The 21492-nt window shown below is 41.2% G+C and overlaps 1 long non-coding RNA gene and 1 other non-coding gene across 2 annotated transcripts; both read left to right on the plus strand.

Moving 5' to 3' along the window:
* The first annotated feature begins 1635 nt into the window (after positions 1–1635).
* On the plus strand, positions 1636–1742 carry LOC112134863 (U6 spliceosomal RNA). The gene has a single exon (XR_002916195.1). It is a non-coding gene; the product is annotated as a U6 spliceosomal RNA (small nuclear RNA).
* Positions 1743–11407: 9665 nt separating this feature from the next.
* Positions 11408–19890, plus strand: LOC129060990 (uncharacterized). Its single transcript, XR_008527896.2, has 3 exons — positions 11408–11679; positions 12826–12901; positions 19670–19890. It is a non-coding gene; the product is annotated as an uncharacterized LOC129060990 (long non-coding RNA).
* Positions 19891–21492: the final 1602 nt, after the last annotated feature.

The raw sequence follows: 21492 nt of genomic DNA on the forward strand, positions 1-21492 counted from the left end.
ATATTAACATTATTGGTTCTATTAAGTAATAGATTAGTCCAATGTGATGTTAGAAGTTCAGTAGGATGATTAGAATTTTAGATAATTACATGTTGAGCTTGAACGCTTTCTTAATTGGTGGCTGCTTTTGGGCCATCTATGCCAACTATGGTAGTGATATTTTTTATTCCCTGTAGGACAGTTGTTTCCTAATGTCTATAGAGCAGTCCCTCTTTAGACTAACAGTTAAAGTCACAGGGAGATTAAGTAAGTCTGTGGGTAAGTTTAAAGTTGAAAAACAATCAGTTGTTACCAGGATCGGTAGGCTTGTCACCGCTACTCATGAATCTTCCCACTATTTTGCCACATAGATGGCTGTGTGCTGTTTTAGCTGTTATTGAGTAGCTTGTCTGGTTTTGGGGGACTTGGCTATGGTTCTCTGTGTAAAGTTATTTCTAGTTAATACATTATGCAGAAGGTATAAGGGTTTGTCTTTGCTTTTTAATGCTTTATTCAGTTCTTTCATCTTTCCCTTAGGGTATTATGTCTATTATGCCAGGGTGAAAATTTCTATCACCTATAATTTTTTCTAAGGTAAATGGTTTGATTAAGATGGTTTGATAATACTTTTAGTGAAGTTTGGGGTTAGAGTTGGCTCAAAGTGATCAGGTCGTTATGAAATCTTCTGGATGTAAGCCAGATGATTTAAGTTAACCTGTACTTTGGTTTGTCCAAGCACACTTTCCAGTATGCTTACCATGTTATGACTTATCTCCCCTGTATGTGCATAGAGAGTTTTTAGTAATTTCTAGAATATTTGAGGAGAGTGATGGGAGGGGTGTGCATGCTTCATGGCTTTATTCAACCAAGCACTCTGCCCTTGGTTTTCTGCTAAGTCCTCCTTGAGCCCTTAGATTTCATAAAGGTTGTTATGAGATTTTCTGGGTATACAAAATGTAGTCTACTTCTTGCCACCTCATGAGCTACACCTTGACCTAACATTTTTATGTGTACTTGTGCTTACTCTATAACCATTTTAGGGTTTGCTGAAGATGGCGGTATATAGGCTGGGGGCAAGAGGTGGTGAGGTATACTGGGGTTTATTGATTATAGAACAGGATCCTCTAGAGGCATATAAAGCAGAACCAAATCCTTTGAGTTTTTAGTTGTTGCTGGTAGTATTCTGGCGAATTTTTTTTTAATGTAACTATTAGAGTTTAGGGGTAAGCATAGTGGGGTATCTAATCCCAGTTTGGGTCTTAGCTGTTGCGTCTTCAGGATATTAAAGGCACATTCATAGTATATTTTATTTCAGCTGGAGTTTTTTACAACTTAGACGGAGTTTAGCTTTATTGAGGGCAGACCTTAAACACTCTTTGTACCAAGTTCAATTAGGTTGAGTTAATCATATGACTGTGGTGGCTGGCATCAAATTGACCAATGCTAGATATCAGTATAGCTGAAAGTCTCACTTATTACTAAATATTTATTAGTGCTTTTTCCCGTGGGGGTGTGGTTGAGCAAAGTGTTTTAAGCTGCATTTGTGCATGCTTGATACTTGCTAATTTTGATCCGGGTGATCTAAAAGGCATTTTCACTGGGGTGGGGATGCTTGCATGTGTAATCTTACTAAGAGCTAATAGAAAGGCCAGGACCATGCTCGCTTCGGCAGCATATATGCTAAAATTGGAATGATACAGAGAAGATTAGCATGGCCCCTGCACAAAGATGACATGCAAATTCGAGAGGCATTCCATTTTTATGGAGCTGAAAACCACAGCACAAGAACTATGTGATGAATGTACAAGCCTCAGTAACTGATGTGATCAACCAGAAGAAGGGTATCAGTGATGGAAGATGAAATGAATGAAATGAAGCATGAAGAGAAGTTTAGAGAAAAAAGAATAAAAAGAAATGAACAAAGCCTCCAAGAAATATGGGACTATGTGAAAACACCAAATCTACATCTAATTGGTGTACCTGAAAGTGACGGGGAGAATGGAACCAAGTTGGAAAACACTCTGCAGGATATTATCCAAGAGAACTTCCCCATTCTAGCAAGGCAGGCCAACATTCAAATTCAGGAAATGCAGAGAACGCCACAAAGATACTTCTCGAGATGAGCAACTCCAAACCACATAATTGTCAGATTCACCAAAGCTGAAATGAAGGAAAAAATGTTAAGGGCAGCCAGAGAGAAAGGTCGGGTTACCCCAAAAGGGAAGCCCAACAGACTAACTGCTGATCTTTTGGCACAAACTCTACAAGCCAGAAGAGAGTGACGGCCAATATTCAACATTTTTAAAGAAAAGAATTTTCAACCCAGAATTTCATATCCAGCCAAACTAAGCTTCATAAGTGAAGGAGAAATAAAATACTTCACAGTAAAGCAAATGCTGAGAGATTTTGTCACCACCAGGCCTGCCCTAAAAGAGCTCTTGAAGGAAGCACTAAACATGGAAAGGAACAACTGGTACCAGCCACTGCAAAAACATGCCAAATTGTAAAGACCATCAAGGCTAGGAAGAAACTGCATCAACTAATGAGCAAAATAACCAGCTAACATCATAATGATAGGATCAAATTCACACATAACAACAATAACCATAAATGTAAATGGGCTAAATGCTCCAATTAAAAGACACAGCCTGGCAAATTGGACAAAGAGTCAAGACCCATCAGTGTGCTGTATTCATGAAACCCATCTCACATGCAGAGACACACATAGGCTCAAAATAAATGTATGGAAGAAGATCTACCAAGCAAATGGAAAACAAAAAAAGACAGGGGTTGCAATCCTAGTCGCAGATGAAACAGACTTTAAACAAACAAAGATCAAAAGAGACAAAGAAGGCCATTACATAATGGTAAAGGGATCAATTCAATGAGAAGAACTAACTATCCTAAATATATATGCACCCAACACAGGAGAGCACCCAGATTCATAAAGCAAGCAAGTCCTTTGTGACCTACAAAGTGACTTAGGCTCCCACACAATAATAATGGGAGGCCTTAACATACCACTGTCAACATTAGACAGATCAACGAGACAGAAAGTTAACAACGATATCCAGGAATTGAACTCAGCTCTGCACCAAGTGGACCTAATAGACATCTACAGAACTCTCCACCCCAAATCAGCAGAATATACATTCTTTTCAGCACCACACCACACCTATTCCAAAATTGACCACATAGTTGGAAGTAAAGCACTCCTCAGCAAATTTAAAAGAACAGAAATTATAACAACCTATCTCTCAGACCACAGTGCAATCAAACTAGAACTCAGGATTAAGAAACTCACTCAAAACCATTCAACTACATGGAAATTGAACAACCTGCTCCTGAATGACTACTGGGTAAAAAATGAAATAAAGGCAGAAATAAAGATGTTCTTTGAAACTAATGAGAACAAAGACACAACATACCAGAATCTCTAGGACACATTCAAAGCAGTGTGTAGAGGGAAATTTATAGCACTAAATGCCCACAAGAGAAAGCAGGAAAGATCTAAAATGGACACCCTAACATCACAATTAAAAGAACTAGAAAAGCAAGAGCAAACACATTCAAAAGCTAGCAGAAGGCAAGAAATAACTAAGATCAGAGCAGAACTGAAGGAATTAGAAACACAAAAAACCCTTCAAAAAATCAATGAATCCAGGAGCTGGTTTTTTGAAAAGATCAACAAAACTGATAGACCACTAGCAAGACTAATAAAGAAGAAAAGAGAGAAGAATCAAATAGATGCAATAAAAAATGACAAAGGGGATATCACCACTGATTGCACAGAAATACAAACTACCATCAGAGAATACTATAAGCACCTCTATGCAAATAAACTAGAAGATCTAGAAGAAATGGATAAATTCCCTGACACATACACTCTCCCAAGACTAAACCAGGAAGAAGTTGAATCTCTGAAAAGACCAATAACAGGCTCTGAAATTGAGGCAATAATTAATAGCTTAACAACCAAAAAAAGTCCAGGACCAGATGGATTCACAGCCGAATTCTACCAGAGGTACAAGTAGGAGCTGGCACCATTCTTTCCAAAACTCTTCCAATCAATAGAAAAAGAGGGAATCCTCCCTAACTCATTTTATGAGGCCAGCATCATCCTGATACCAAAGCCTGACAGAGACACAACAAAAAAAGAGAATTTTAGACCAATATCCTTGATGAACATTGATGCAAAAATCCTCAATAAAATACTGGCAGACCGAATCCAGCAACACATCAAAAAGCTTATCCATGATGATCAAGTAGGCTTCATCCCTGGGATGCAAGGCTGGTTCAACATACACAAATCAATAAACATAATCCAGCATATAAACAAAACTAAAGACAAAAACCCCATGATTATCTCAATAGATGCAGAAAAGGCCTTTGACAAAATTCAACAACCCTTCATGCTAAAAACTCTCAATAAATTAGGTATTGATGGGATGTATCACACAATATTAAGAGCTATCTATGACAAACCCACAGCCAATATCATACTGAATGGACAAAAACTGGAAGCATTCCCTTTGAAAACTGGCACAAGATAGGGATAAAGGGCATTCAATTAAGAAAAGAGGAAGTCAAATTGTCCCTGTTTGCAGATGACATGATTGTATATCTAGAAAACCCCATTGTCCCAGCCCAAAATCTCCTTAAGCTGATAAGCAACTTCAGCAGTCTCAGGATACAAAATCAATGTGCAAAAATCACAAGCATCCTTATACACCAATAACAGACAAACAGAGAGCCAAATCGTGAGTGAACTCCCATTCACAATTGCTTCAAAGAGAATAAAATACCTAGGAATGCAACTTACAAGGGATGTGAAGGACATCTTCAAGGAGAACTGCAAACCACTGCTCAATGAAATAAAAGAGGATACAAACAAATGGAAGAACATTCCATGCTCATGGGTAGGAAGAATCAATATCATGAAAATGGCCATACTGCCCAATGTAATTTATAGATTCAATGCCATCCCCATCAAGCTACCAATGACTTTCTTCACAGAGTTGGAGAAAATACTTGAAAGTTCATATGGAATCAAAAAAGAGCCGGTATTGCCAAGTCAACCCTAAGCCTAAAGAACAAAGCTGGAGGCATCATGCTACCTGACTTCAAACTATACTACAAGGCTACAGTGACCAAAACAGCATGGTACTGGTACCAAAACAGAGTTATAGACCAATGGAACAGAATAGGGCCCTCAGAAATAATGCCGCATATCTACAACTATCTGATCTTTGACAAACCTGACAAAAAGAAGAAATGGGGAAAGGATTCCCTATTTAATAAATGGTGCTGGGAAAATTGGCTAGCCATATGTAGAAAGCTGAAACTGGATCCCTTTCTTGCACCTTATACAAAAATTAATTCAAGATGGATTAAAGACTTAAATGTTAGACCTAAAACCATAAAAACCCTAGAAGAAAACCGAGGCAATACCATTCAGGACATAGGCATGGGCAAGGGCTTCATGTCTAAAACACCAAAAGCAATGGCAACAAAAACCAAAATTGACAAATGGGATCTAATTAACTAAAGAGCTTCTGAACAGCACAAGAAACCACCATCAGAGTGAACAGGCAACCTACAGAATGGGAGAAAATTTTTGCAACCTACTGATCTGACAAATGGCTAATATCCAGAATCTACAATGAACTCAAATTTACAAGCAAAAAACAAACAACCCCATCAAAAAGTGGGCAAAGGATATGAACAGACACTTCTCAAAAGAAGACATTTATGCAGCCAACAGACACATCAAAAAATGCTCATCATCACTGGCCATCAGAGAAATGCAAATAAAAACCACAATGAGATACCATCTCACACCAGTTAGAATGGCGATCATTAAAAAGTCTGGAAACGACAGGTGCTGGAGAAGATGTGGAGAAATAGGAACACTTTTACACTGTTGGTGGGACTGTGAACTAGTTCAACCATTGTGGAAGTCAGTGTGACGATTCCTCAAGGATCTAGAACTAGAAATACCATTTGACCCAGCCATCCCATTACTGGGTATATACCCAAAGGACTATAAATCATGCTGCTATAAAGACACATGCACACGTATGTTTATTGCGGCACTATTCACAATAGCAAAGACTTGGAACCAACCCAAATGTCCAACAATGGTAGACTGGATTAAGAAAATGTGGCACATATACACCATGAAATACTATGCAGCCATTTAAAATGATGAGCTCATGTCCTTTGTAGGGACATGGATGAAGCTGGAAACCATCATTCTCAGCAAACCATCGCATGGACAAAAAACCAAACAGCACATGTTCTCACTCATAGGTGAGAATTGAACAGTGAGAACACGTGGACTCAGGAAAGGGAACATCACACTCCGGGGACTGTTCTGGGGTGGGGGTAGGGGGTAGGGATAGCATTAGGAGATACAGCTAATGCTAAATGATGAGTTAATGGGTGCTGCACACCAACATGGTACATGTATACATATGTAACAAACCTGCACGTTGTGCACATGTACCTAAAACTTAAAGTATAATAATAAAAAATAAAAAAATAAGAAAAAGAAAGGCCAGGACCAAACCTATTTGTTCATGGTGTTGTGCAGACCCATCTAGACATTTTTAGTGTCTTGCTTTGAAATAATTAAGCTACATTAACTGTATAAATACTTAAGTCTAAAATTAGAATATGAGAAGAAAAGAAATAAATATAAATAGTTGTTTACAGTTCTTGGAATTCAGGGTCTTTAAAGTTGAATTGGAAGAGGTTTGAGAGGATTACTCATAATTAGAATATAATCGATTTAGGGTACAATATAGGGTGTAGCGCTTTTACAGGAATATGCTTAAGGTATTATATCACTTTAGGGTGGAAGTTTAGTTATTGCATTTATTATATAAAATGGAGGCTTGATTTGGGGGGATCTTAAGATTTTTAGGAAAATTACATCAATCGAGGGGTAGCTGTTGGGGTATTCATGTTTAAAATATTATTTTGGGGCTCTGACTGGGTTGCATTTTAGTGTCTTGTTTTTGGGGTTTGGCAAGGGTACATTTACCTTGGTTGATGTAAAGTCAGAGATGGGGGAGGAGGAGTTTGCAAATTTAATCAGAAATAGTTCTTGAAAGTGAGCATACGTGCATGAGCATACGTACGTGAGCATACGTGTCTATTAATTGTTATGTCCTTCAAGCATTAATTAATTCACAACTTATTGTTATTATGCCAGCCCAGAATATTCAATTTAAGCTCAGCTTCTACAATTGATTTCGCAGGAATCAAATCCGAGTTCGTCTACAGCTGATTCGGCAGGTACCAGGGCTTCTGCGATGGTGAGTGATAGCATCCCCCAAAGTTAAACATACCAACCATATGACAGTGCTGCCATGACTGGTTAATAGGGTGGTACTCATTAGTCCGTCGAGATACCTTATTTAAGGGGAATGTGTGGGCGATTTTAGTTTCATGGCCCTGAAGTAAGAACCAGATGTCACGTATAGTTTCAAAACAGTCACCGCCAACTGTTATGGGCCCAGAGTGAGGAGGTTAGTACTCCTGAGCAGGATGATGATTTCAAGGAGGTTGGTGGATTAAGAGATCAGAATTTGGTAGGGGATACCCATGTTGATAAGGGATTTCTTGACTGAAATGTGCTATGTCCAATGAACGAAGTATGCACTATGTAATATTAAGGATATCTAGTATGGGTCAATATTTGCATGGATTAGACTTGTATTGTACAGTCAATAATTGTAGATGTACCATAGTTGATTAAGGGAATGTTAATACATGCTTATGTGTATGTGGACTGGATTTGTAATGTATCCTCATGTATCAATGTACTATGTATAAGTAAACAATTATAGTACTATATAATTCATGGGTGCTAACAGTAATGCACAAAGTACATAAAAGCACTAATGTATTAGTGCTAGTTGATAAATACTGACATAGTAGTTAAAGTGTGTGCTGTGAAAAAATTCAAGGAGTAGTTTAATTAGAATTTCAGCTTTGGGCGTTGACAGTGAAGTGGGAATGCTTTTTCCCTGAGTTGTCCTGGGGAGGAGATTCTCCATTTCTCTTTTACAAGACCAGAGTATTCAATTATACTGCAAGAGCATTTTCATTTCAGTAATTTATTTTCAATTAGGGTAGTGAGCAGTATAAGGGTGAGGATGGTAGAGAAGACAGACAGATGATAGATACTGTCTGTCTGATGGCAATAAAAGGTTATTGGACTGGCTGCCCTCCGATTCATGTGAGTGTAAGCAGGTCAGCCACTAGGGTTCATAATAGGCATTGACTTAATGGCTGGAATATTATGCTTTGTTGTTTAGACTTGTGAAATATGGGAATACTGCTAGAATGAGAACAGAGAATACGAGGACCAGTGCGCTTCCTAATTTGTTAGGGATAGATCACAATATTGCGTATGCAAACAAAAAGTACCACTCTGGCTTAATGTGGGGTGGGGTAATGAGGGGTTTGGCTAAAGGGTAATTATCTGGGTTGCTCAGGAGATCAGGCAAAAATAGAGTTATTAGAAGGAGGAGAAGAAAAATTAAACCTAGAATATCTTTGGTTGTACAGTAGGGGTGGAAAGTGATTTTGTCGGGATCTGATGAAACCCCTGAAGGGTTGTTAGATTCTGCTTCATGCAAGAATAGAAGAACAGTTGTGAGCACTGTAATGATGAAGGGTAAGATGAAATGGAAGGTGAAAAATCATGTGAGGGTGGCTTTGTCAACTGAGAATCTGCCTCAGATTCATTGTACAATGTCAGTTCCAATATATGAGAGGGCTGATAGTAGATTTGTAATTACTGTAGGGCCTCAGAATGATATTTGGCCTCATGGGAGCACGTAGCCCATGAATGCTGTTGTTATAGTCATGAATAAGAGGATAATGCCAATATTTCAGGTTTCTAGGAATGGAAATGAACCGTAGTATAAGCCTAAACCAACATGTAAGAAGAGGCAGATGAAAAATATTGAAGCGTTGTTGGCATGAAAATAGCAGACCATTCAGTCTTAATTTACATCTTGGCCGATATGAGCGACTGAAGAAAAGGCAGTTGACATGTCTGATGTATAGTGCATGGCCAAAAATAATCCTGTGATGATCTGGAGAATTAGGCAGGCACCAAGAAGAGAGCCGAAGTTTCATCATGTAGAAATGTTAGATGGTGTGGGAAGATCATTAAATGAGTAGCTAATAATTTGTATTAGTGGATGTGTTTTGCAGGTATTGGTCATTAGTGTTCTTATAAATGTAGTACAAAAATGGTTTTTCATATCATTAGTCATTTTTATAGTTCATATGGGAATAATGGCATATGCTTTATTTTTATTAAGTATTCTCTGGTTATAGGGTTTGTAGGTTTTTCTTTGAAACTTTCTCTTATTTATGGAGCCCTAGGGCTAATTATTAGGGGTACTGTGGGTTGTGATATAGTGTTGAATTTTGGTGCAGGTTTCATGGGGTTAATAGTCTTTTTGATTTATTTGGAGGGCATGATGGTTGTTTTTGGTTATACTGTGGCTATGGCTATTGAGGAATATCCTGAAATATGAGGGTCAAGTATTGACATTTGAGGGGCTTTGTTATTAGGATTATTAACAGAGTTGATGTTGGTTCGATGAATAGTTGAGTACGATGTGTATTCACGATTGATTTTAATAGCATAGAGAGTTGGATCATTTTTTAGCATGAGCGGACAGGGTTATTGCTGAGGATTCTGTGGGTGTGGCTGCCTCACTCAGGAGATGAAGGCCTAGTACTCAGGTGTTGAGACTTTTTGGCTTAAATTCCTTCCCATGGGTGCACTGTGACATATCACCGAGTTAGAATTGTAATAATGTGACTCTTCTGCCTAGACCCTGCCAACAGGCGACATTATCACATATATCTGGGCCTATAAGCTAGGTTATTTGTCTCTCCTGCCTCTGCCCCCAGAGGAGATTGTGTAATATTGTTTGACTTAACATCTAGGGTAATGTGACCCTCCTCTCCTGCCTGGGTCCTGCTCACCAAAGAAATTGTGACATACCACTGATAGCAAAACCTAAATGATGTGACTGTCCTTCATATTCTAGACTCTGCCAAGAGAGAGGATTACTACATATTGCAGAGCCCAGCACCTAGGTGGAGTGACTCTCCTCTTTTTCTTCTTCCCTGTCTATGGTGGGCTTGGTGACATACTTTGAGGTTGTACCCAGGAGATGTGACTCTTCTGGTTAGGCCCAGCCTACAAATGAGATTATCGTGTATCACTGGCGGAGCACCCAGGTGATGTGACTCTATTGCCTTGTCCCTGCTCACGGGTGAGATTGTGACATATACCTGGGTTAAGAACACATGCACAATAATAACTCTCATACCTGGATCCAGAAAGTAGAGATAATTGGCACTCATAGCCAGTCTCGTGGCCATGGGTAAAGTCCTCAGTTTTTCACTTGTATGAAGTTCATGAAGGGTTATAACACTCAGGTACAACATATAAAGCCTTAATGGTTGTAACAGAGACCAGCAACTAGGTGAGAATATGATTCTTCTATGCACACCTGGCTGACATGATTGTCATGCTCACACATGAACAGGGCCTAGGAATGAGGTAGTAAATCTCACACATAAAAAGCAGTCAAAGGTTGAAATAATTACTCTCATACATGGATCTGATTCACAGGTGGATTGGTAATATTTGAACCATGATTCAGCACACCTGTGGTGCTGTGAGTTCTTTACCGGAACACAATCTTCAAGTGGGATTGGGGCAGTTATACATGGATCTTGCCCATTGTTGAGACTGTGACTCCTCTACTTCCACCCAAACCACAGAAAGTGTTGACTCACATACAGGAAACCAGGACTTGTGTGGGAAGTGAAACTTATTTCTGAGCCTTTCTGAAAGTGTGATCGGGACAGTTAACTTTGCCCAGCACATGAATAATTTGACTCTCTTTTCTAGGCCCAGAACACAGATGAAATTGTGCCATATGTGGAACAAGCAGCTAAGCAATATGTAATACCTTCCTTGGCTTAGCCTACAAAGGGCACTTTTATATATCACTGGGACCATCATCCAGGTGATGTGAGTTATCTGCCTAAAACCTGCCTACAAAGAGAATTGTGTCTTAAATCTAGGTCCATCACATAAGTGATGTCACTACCTTCTACTGCCTTAGCCCTGCACTTACAGCGCATTGTGACACACAGCTGGGCACTTCACACAGGTAATGTGATTCTCCTTTTTGGGTTCTGCCAACAGGAAGCATTGTAACATATCACTTGGCTCAGCACCTACGTGATGTTTCTTTGCTTTTGACTGGGCCCTGACCACAGGGTATTGTGACATATTGCTGGGTTCAGCACAAATGTGAGGTCACTCTCCAGGCTTGGTACTGCACAGAACAGACATTGTGACATGTATCTAGGCAAATTGCCTAGAAGTGAATCCCCTCTCCTGCTTAAGTCCTTCCCACAGAGAGCGGTTTGATATGTCACTGAAACCAGCATCCATGTGATGTGACTCTTCTGCCAGGGTCCTGCCCACAAGGTGGATTGTGACATCTCACTGGACCTGCACCCACATAGGTGATGTAACTTTCTTGCCTTCTCTCTGTCTGCAGGTGGAATTGCTCCATATACCTGAGACCCTAACAAAAGCCTAATTACAACTCATATGCCTGGAGCCAGGACATGTGCAGGATGGTGAGTCTTATTCTTAAACCTTTCCAAAAGTGTACTAGTGACATATACCTTTGCTCAGCTCCTGAATGATTTAAAAATTCTACCTGGGTATATCCCACAAATCAGATTTTGACAGATACTTAGGCAAAGCACCTTGGTGATTTGACTGTGCTATATTAGCAATGTCCTCTGAGGGGATTGTAACATATTTCTGGACTCATCATCTAGGTTACATGACTCTCATCTCCTGCCTGTACCCTGCTTCCTTTGGTAATTGTAGCATTTCTAAGCACTGCATCCAAATGATATAACTGTCTTGCCTGGGCCCTGTCAACAAGAGACATTGTGACATATTTTGGGGCCCATGATTTAGATGATAAGACTCTCCTCTCCTGCTTGGACACTGCCCCCAAGGGACATTGTGCCACAGAGCTGGACCAAGAGCACAAGTTATGTGACATTTCTGACAGGACCCTGCCTACAAAGAGAATATTGGAATATTTCTAGCCCAGCATTTAGCCCTGAAGTGGGTGTTCTGCCTGCTTCATAACCACAGAGGGAATTGTAACATATACCTAGACATGGCTCACAGACATGATAATGACTCTCATATGTGGACTTAGCCAATAGAGGATATTATGACTGTTATAACTAGGTTTAGGGACACATGTGATGTCCTAGATCACCTTCTTGTACAAAGGTTACAAAAGATTACAACACTGTCACATATTTTACAAAGTCTTTGGGTTATACAGACAGAGTCAAAGTAGGGCTTAGCACACAGGTGAAATTGTGAGTCGTTTATGCACAACCAGCTGACAGTAAGGACTGTTGTTAACTCACATGGATGAAGCAAACTGTCACACATGAAAACAAGACATGTGTGTATTGTAAATCTCATCTTTGGAATTTTCTGACAGCGTGATTGTGGTATAAATCTTTTCCAAGCACCTGTGTAATTTGACTCTCCAGACTTGTTCCGGCCCATATATGGGATTGTGATGTCTACCTAGGCCAACCTCCAGGTGATGTGACTCTCCTGCCTGGGCCCTTCTCTCAGTAAGGATTGTGACATATCACTGGATCTAACACTCCAGTGATGTTACATTCTTGCCTGCACCATGCCTACCACAATTATTGTAACATATTTCTGTGTCCACCTCATAGGTGATGTAACTCTCCTCTCTGGAATGGGTCCTGCACAAAGGAATGACAGTAACATATCGCAAAGCCAGACACACTGGTGAGGGTACTCTTTTGCCAGAGCCATGCCCAAAGGAGGACATTTTGACATATCTCTCAGCCTATCACCTAGGTTATGTGGCTCTCCTAATTGGGCCCTGCCAGCCTGGAGAGTGACACATTTCTAGGCCAGGCACACAGGTGATGGTACTTTTTTGCCAGGGCTTTGCTTCATAGAGGACATTGTGACATATCCCTGGGCCTATCACCTAGGTGAGGTGACTCCCTCCTTGGGACCTATCCACATGGAGCATTGTGGCATAAGAGAGAACCAGCACCTAGGTGATGTAACTCTCTTGCCTGGGTGCTATCCTAAGAGAGCCTTGTGACATATCTCAACACCCAGCACTCAAATGATATGGCTCTTCTGCCCAGTTTCTGCCCACATATTAAATTGTGACATATTTCTAGGGAAGCATCTAGGTGATATGACTCTCCTTGTCTGCCTGAGTTCTGCCTACTGGGGACATGGGGACATGGGGACATATCTGTGATCCCATGACCTAAGTGATATGCCTCCTCTGCCTGGGCCTTTAAAATGGTGGGATTGTGACATATTGCTGAGCCCAGCATTCAGGTCATGTGACTCTACTCTTTTTTGTGAACCATGCCCACAAAGGGAAATTTTGACCTATTGCACCCAGATGATGTTACTCTTCTAATAGAGTCCTGAAAAAAGAGGGAATTATTGCATACTGGCAGGCCCAGCCCCCTGATGATGCTACGGTCCTTCCTGTGCCAGAGCCACAGAGAATATTTTGACATAATTTTGGCCCATTCGGTAGGTGCTTTGGCTCTCATCCCTTGGCTAAGTTTTTCCACATTTGGAATTGGGTCATATTGCTGGGTCCTGCAACTAGTTAATATGACTCCCCTTTCTAAGTTCTTCCTAGAGAGGGCATTGCGACATGTTACTTGACACATCACCTAGGTGTTGTTACTCTTTTCCTAATTTTTTGCCCAAAAATGGGATTATGACATATACCTTTCTTCAGTTCACAGCCATTATGGTCCAACTTATATTGGGATTCAGCTAATAGAAGATATTTTGCCTTTCATCCCTAAGCTTAGGGCAATAGGTAAAATCCTGGGTTGCATATTTGTACAAAGCTCACAGAAGTTTACACTTACTCATATTGTATAAACTCCTTGGGTGGTACAGACAGTTTCATAACAAAGCCCAGCAAAAAGTTAAGATTGTGACTCTCAATTACACACCAAGGTGAAAGTAAAATTTGTCACCATCCCACATGTACAAACCTCACTGCTGCAGTACCTCATGAGTCTAATAGGTGAAAACTGTACAAAGATGGAATTTTGACTCTCATATGTGCATCAGGCCACAGGTGCGATCTTGACTCATTTTTGGAGCCAGCTCACAGGCATAAAATGTGTCTCATTCCTGAACTCAGCCCAAATGAGAGATGTTGACTGTCATACCTAGGTTTAAGTCAATATATAAAATTGTGAGTCCATATGAGCGTGTGGGCCTCAGAGTGGTTTGCAACTCTGATGCATGCCGTATAAAGCCCTCGGCTGTTGTAGAGGGTTTCATACAATTACCTAATATGCATGACATTATGACTCTCATATAAACACCAAGCTATCAGTTAAAGGTGTCACCCTCAAAGATGAGGAGATTGTGTCATGTCACTGGGCCTAGTACCCAGGTGTTAAAACTTTTCCTTTAATTGTATCCCAAGTGTGCATTGTGACATATCATTGGGTCAGAATCATAATAATGTGACTCTTCTGCCTGGGCCCTTCCAACAAGGGATATTATCACTTGGCTCAGTACCAAGGTGATGTTTCTTCGCTTTTGCCTGGGCCCTGATAACAGGGAGATTGTGATCTATTGCTGGGCCCAACAAAAATGTGAGGTCACTCTCCAGCCGTGGTACTGCACATAAGCGCCATTGTGACATGTATCTAGGCCAATTACCTAGGTGAAGTGAGTTTCCTCTCTTGCAAAAGTCCTGCCCACAGAGGGGGTTTTGATATGTCACTGAAATCAGCATTCAGGTAATGTGACTCTTCTGCCAGGGTCCTGCCTACTAGATGGATTGTGACTTCTCACTGGACCGGCAACCATGTAGGTCATGTGACTTTCATGCCTTCTCACTGGCCACAGGTGATGTTGTGCTATAAAACTGAGACCAAACAAAAACCTAATAACAAGTCATATGTCTGGAGCCCAGATATGCACAGGATGGTGAGTCTTATTGTTCAACTTTTCCACAAGTGTAATTGTGACATATACCTCTGCCCAGCTCCTGAGTTAATTATTCTGCCTAGGTATTGCCCACAAATGAGAATTTGACAAATAACAGAGCCAAGCACCTTGATGATTTGACTGCGTTATCTTAACAATGTCCTCTGGAGGGATTGTAACATATTTCTGGACCCATCTTCTAGGTTACATGACTCTCCCCTCCTGCCTGTGCCCTGATTCCTTGGTAACTGTAGCATTTCTAAGCACTGCATCCAAATGATATGACTCACTTGCCTGGGCCCTGTCAACAGGAGGCATTGTGACATATTTTGGGGCCCATCATTTAGGGGATAAGACTCTCCTCTCCTGCTTGGACACTGCCAACAAGGGACATTGTGCCACAAGTTATGTGACATTTCTGACAGGTCTGCCTAAAAAGAGGATTTTGGAATATTTATGGCCCAGCATTTGGGTGATGTGGCTGTCCTGTCTGCTTCATAACCACAGAGGGGATTGTAACATATGCCTAGGCACAGCTCACGGGCATGATAATGACTCTCATATGTGGATTCAGCCAATAGAGTATATTTTGACTTTTATAACCAGATTTACGTACATGCATGATGTCCTGGATCACATTCCTGTACAAAGGTCACAAAAGATTACAACACTCACACATATTTTACAAAGTCTTTGGGTAATACAGACAGAGTCAAAGCAGGGCTCAGCACACACGTGAAATTGTTAGTCATGTATCCAAATCCAGCTGACAGTAAGGATTGTCATCATCTCACATGGATGAAGCCAACTGTCACACATGAAAACAGAACAAGTATGGTATTGTGAATCTCATCTTTGGAATTTTCTGACAGTACGATTGTGATACAAATTTTTTCCAAGCACCTGTGTAATTTGACCCTACAGAGTTTTTCCAGCACATATATGGGATTGTGATGTCTACCTAGGCCAATCTCAAGGTGATGTGACTCTCCTGCCTGAGCCCTTCTCTCAGTAAGAATTGTGACATATCACTGGATCTAGCACACAGGTGATGTTACATTCTTGCCTGTGCCATGCCCACTAAAATTATTGTGACATATTTCTGTATCCACCTCATAGGTGATATAACCCTCTTCTCTGGAATGTGCCCCGCACAAAGGAAGGATAGTGACATATTGCAAGCCCAGGCACACAGGTGAGGGTACTCTTTTGCCAGAGTCATGGACAAAATAGGCCATTGTGACATATCTCTGGGCCTATCACCTAGGGTAAGTGGCTCTCCTGCTTGGGCCCTGCCAAACTGGAGCATGACATATTGCTAGGCCAGGCACACAGGTGATGGTACTCTTTTGCCAGGGCTATGCTTCATAGAGGACATTATGACATATCTCTGGGCCTATCACCTAAGTCTAGTGACTCCCTTCTTGGGCCCTACCTGCATGGAGCATTGTGACATAAGCAGAGAACCTGTACCTAGTTGATGTAACTCTCTTGTCTGGGTGCTGTCCTAAGAGAGCCTTTTGACATATCTCAGGACCCAGCACCCAAGTGATGTGGCTCTTCTGCCTCATTTCTTCCCACATGTTACACTGTGACATATTCCTAGGAAAGCAGCTGGGTGATATGACTCTCCTCATCTGCCTAAGCCCTGCCTACTGGGGATATTGGGACATCTCTGTGCCCATGATTTAAATGATGTGACTCTCTTTTTCTGCCTGGGCCTTCACAATAAGAAGATTTTGACGCATTGCTAAGCACTCAGAATATGTGACTCTCCTCTTTTTCCCAAATCATGCCCACCAAAAAGGAATTTTGACCTAGTGCAGTGCCCAGCACCCAGATGATGTTACTCTTCTGCCTGGGTTCTGCATAAAGTGGAAATTATGGCATATTACATATTGCTGGGCCCAGCACCCTTATGTTGTAACTCTCCTGCCTGTGCTGGAGCCACCAAAAATATTTTGACATATCTTGGGCCCATTATGTAGGTGTTTTGGCTCTCATAACTTGGCTGGGTTTTTTCCACATGTGGGATGGTGTCATATTGCTGGGTCCAGCATCCAGTTAATGTGACCCAATTTCCTATGCCTTGCCTAAAGAAGGCATTGTGACATATTGCCTGGCACAGCACCTAAGTGATGTTACCCTACTGCCTAGTTTTTTGCCCACAAATGGAATTATGACATATACCATGTTTCAGTTCCAACTCATGATGATTATACTTATACTGGGATTCAGCCAATAGAAAATATTTTGCCTCTCATCTTTAAGCTTAGGTCAATAGGTAAGGTCCTGAGTTCCATATTTGTACCAAACTCACAGAAGCTTATAACACTAACTTATATTGCATAAACTCTTTCTTGGTAGAGAGATTCAACAGGGGAAGCCAAACATTCAGATTGAAACTCTTCATTACACACCTAGGTGAAATTAAAAGTTGTCACCATCCCACATTTACACAGCCCACTGTTGAGGTCCTGAGTCTAACAAGCAAATACAGCACAAAGTTTTAATTGTGAGTTTTATATGTGGATCTGGGCACAGGTGGGATGGTGACTCATTTCTGGACCCAGCCCACAGTTACAATAATGGGTCTTCTCCCTTAACCCTGCCTATAGGAGAGATGTTGACTATCAAACCTGAGTTTAGGGCAGTATGTACGATTGTGAGTCCATATGAGCTTTTAGGCCTCAGAGAGGTTTGCAACATTCATGCAGGCTTTATAATGCCCTTGGATGTTGTAGAGAGTGTAATACATTGGCCCAACACACAAGTGAGTTTGTGACTCTAATATACACACTCAGCTAAAAGTTGAAGATGTCACCCTTAAAGATGAGGAGATTGTGTCATATCACTGGCCCTAGTACCCAGCTGTTGAGATTTTTAGGCTGAAATTCCTTTCCATGGGTGAATTTTTACATATTGCTGGGTCAGAATCATAATAATGTGACACTTCTGCCTGCACCCTGTCAATAGGGGATATTATCACATGTCTCTGAGCCTAATAGCTAAATGATGTGTTTCTCCTGCCAGTGCCCTGCCCTCAAGGAACACTGTGACATATCCCTAGGTATAGCATCTAGGTAATGTGACTCTCCTCTCCTGCCTGGATCCTGCCCACTGAAGAAATTGTGACATAACACTGGGTGCAAAACCTAGGTGATGTGACTTCCCTGTTTGTCTTGGACTCTGCCGAGAGAGCATTATAACATATTGCTGAGCCCAGCACCTAGTCATGGGGGTTCAATCAGGCTTGTGTGAAAAATATTAAAGATAGTTATAGTAATATCCAGAAACCTTCCTGGAAGGCCGAGAAGTTTGCATAGCTTTAGTAAGGGTTATGGCTGAAGGCAACCTGATCCTTAACTTAAGTAAATAACTTAAAGTGAGTACCAAGGAATGTACAGTAGTTTATCTAACTAACTTGTTTTCCTAAGTCTCACCTTTGTTTCACTGTAGGTGCTTAATTGCTTTCTACTCAGGAGGTCCACAATGCCAATTGCCCTTTAGTGGTATTGACTCAAGCCTTTGTCAATTAAACATTCCTGAATAAATGTGAGTCTCACTGGCTGGTCAGGGCTGCAAATGTTTACAGCACTCTGAGTGGAGTCTGTAAGTGACATGGATGCTCAGTAGAACTGGCAAAGCAGAATATCTGTATGTCAGTATCTTTATTCATCAGTCATTGAGTCAGGGTCTGCGGGACAGACCCTGCACCTAGGGGGTGGGACTATCCACTATTTTTTCAACCCTGTGTTCAATGGGCATGATGACTTGTTATTTGAGACTGTACCCAGGTGATATGACTCTTCTGACTGGGTCCTGCCTACAGAGAAGTTTATAATGTATCCCTGGCTCATGACCCAGATGATGTGACTCTTCAGTCTTGTCTCTGTCCAAAAGTGAAATTGTGACATATACCTGGATTCAGCTCATATGCACAATAATAACTCACATACCTAGACCCAGCCAGGGGATATATTTTGACTCACATAGCCATTCTTATGGCCATGGGTAAAGTCCTAGCTCTCCCACCTTTAAGAATTCACAGAAAAGTACGCTACTCAGGCATATCATATAAAGCTTCAGTGGTATAAAGAGTGTCATAACAGGCACCAGCAACCAGGTGCTATTGTGATTCTTAGACGCACATCCAACTGACATGATAGTCATTCTCATATATGAACAGAGCCTATGAACAAGGTACTTAATCTCACATACATAAGCAGTTGAAGCGTGAAGTTGTTACTCTCATACATTAATCTGATCCACAGGTGGTTTGGTGACATTTGAACCATGATTCAGCAAACCTGTGTTGCTTTTACTCCCCTACTGGAACACAATCTTCAAGTGGGATTGGGGCTTTTATACATGGATCTTGCCTATTGTTGAGATTGTGACTCTTGTATTTTGACCCAATTCATAGGAGGTGTTATCTCTCATACCTGAAGCCAGGACTTTTGTCGGATTGTGAAACTTATTTCTGAACATTTTTGAGTGTGTGATTGAGAAGTATGACTTTGCCCAGCATCTGAGTGTTTTGACTCTTCTTTCTAGGCCCAGAGCACAGTTGAAATTGTGACATATGCACACCAAGCAACCAAGCAATGTATAATACCTCATTTGGCAATGCAATCAAGGGCACTTTTATATATCACTGAGACCAGCACCCAGCTGATGTGAAATATTGGCCTGAACCCTGCCTACACAAGCATTGTGGCTTTTATCTAGCTCCATTACATAAGTGATGTGACTTCCTTCTACTGCCTTGGCCCTGCACTTATGGTGAATTGTGACACAAAATTGGGTAGAGCAACCAGGTGATGTGACCCTTTTTTTTTTGGCGGGGGGCCAGTCTGTCAATAGGAAGCTTTGTAACATATCACTTGGCTCAGCACCTAGATTGTGTTTCTTCTCTCTTGCCTGGGCCCTGACCAGCAGAGAGATTGTGGCATATTGCTGAACCCAGCACCCAGATGGGGTCACTCTCCTGCCTTGATCCTGCACACAGGGAGCTTTGTGACATATATACAGGCCAATTGCCTAGGTAAAGTTTGTCTCCTCTCCTGCCTAAGCCCTGCCCATGGGGAGGATTTAGATATATCACTGAAACCAGCATCCAGGTGATATGACTCTTTTTCCAGAGTCTTGTGACATTTCACTGGACCAGCACCCACTCAGGTGATGTGACTTTGCTTTCTTCTCCCCACCCACAGGTGATGTTGTGCCATATACCTGAGACCAGATCAATGGCCTAATAATGACTCTTTTACCTAGAGCCAGGACATGTGCAGGATGGTAACTCTCATCCCTGAACCTTTCCACAGGTGTTATTGTCACATATACCTTTTCCAGCTCCTAAGTGTTTTAATAATCCAGCCTAGTTACAGCCCACAGATAATATTTGGACATATACCTGGGTCAATAACCTTGGCGATTTGACTCTCATGTCTTAACAGTGTCCTCAGAAGGGATCATAACATATCTCTGGACCCATCATTTAGGTTATGTGACTCTCCCCTCCTGCCTGAACCCTGCTTCCAGTGAAGAGTGTAGCATTTCTAAGCACTGCATCCAAATGACATGAGTTTCTTGTCTGGGCCCTTTCAACAGGAGGCATTGTGACATATCTCTGGGTCCATCATTTAGATGATATGACTCTCTTCTCCTGCCTGGACACTCTCCACAAGGGGCATTATGCCACAGAGCTAGAGCTAGCAACCAAGTTTTGTGAATTTTCTGTTAGAGCCTTGCCTACAAAGAGAATTTTGGAATATTTCTGGCTTAGAATTTAAGTGATGTGGTTGTTCTGCCTGTTCAGTAACCACAGAGGAGAAGGTGAAATATATCTGGGCACAGCGAACAGGCATGATAATGAGTCTCGTATGTGGACCCAGCAAATAGGAGAAATTTTGACTCTTATAACTAGGTTTAGGAACATGACTGATGTCCAGGATCTCCTTCTGGTAAGAAGGTCACAGAAAATTACAACACTCACAATTATTTTGTAACACCTTTGGGTTGTATAGGGAGTGTCATAACAGGGCCTAACACACAGAGGAAATTGTGACACTCATATGCACACCTAGCTGACAGTAAAGACTTTCACAATCACAGATGGATGAAGGCAACTGTCCTACATGAAAAGAGGACATGGGTGGTATTGTACATCTAAAACCTAGAATTTTATTCCGTCGTGACTGTGATATAAATCACTGCCAAGCACCTGTGTGATTTCATTCTTCAGACTGGTTCTATTCTACATATGGGATTTTTATATCTACCTATGCCAACCTTGAAGTGTTGTGACTTCTCTATCTGGACCATGCTCTCAGTAAGAATTGTGACATCAGTGGATCCAGCATCCAGGTGATGTTACA

The sequence above is a fragment of the Pongo abelii genome, chromosome 7, assembly GCF_028885655.2.
Source record: "Pongo abelii isolate AG06213 chromosome 7, NHGRI_mPonAbe1-v2.0_pri, whole genome shotgun sequence".
NCBI lineage: Eukaryota > Metazoa > Chordata > Mammalia > Primates > Hominidae > Pongo > Pongo abelii.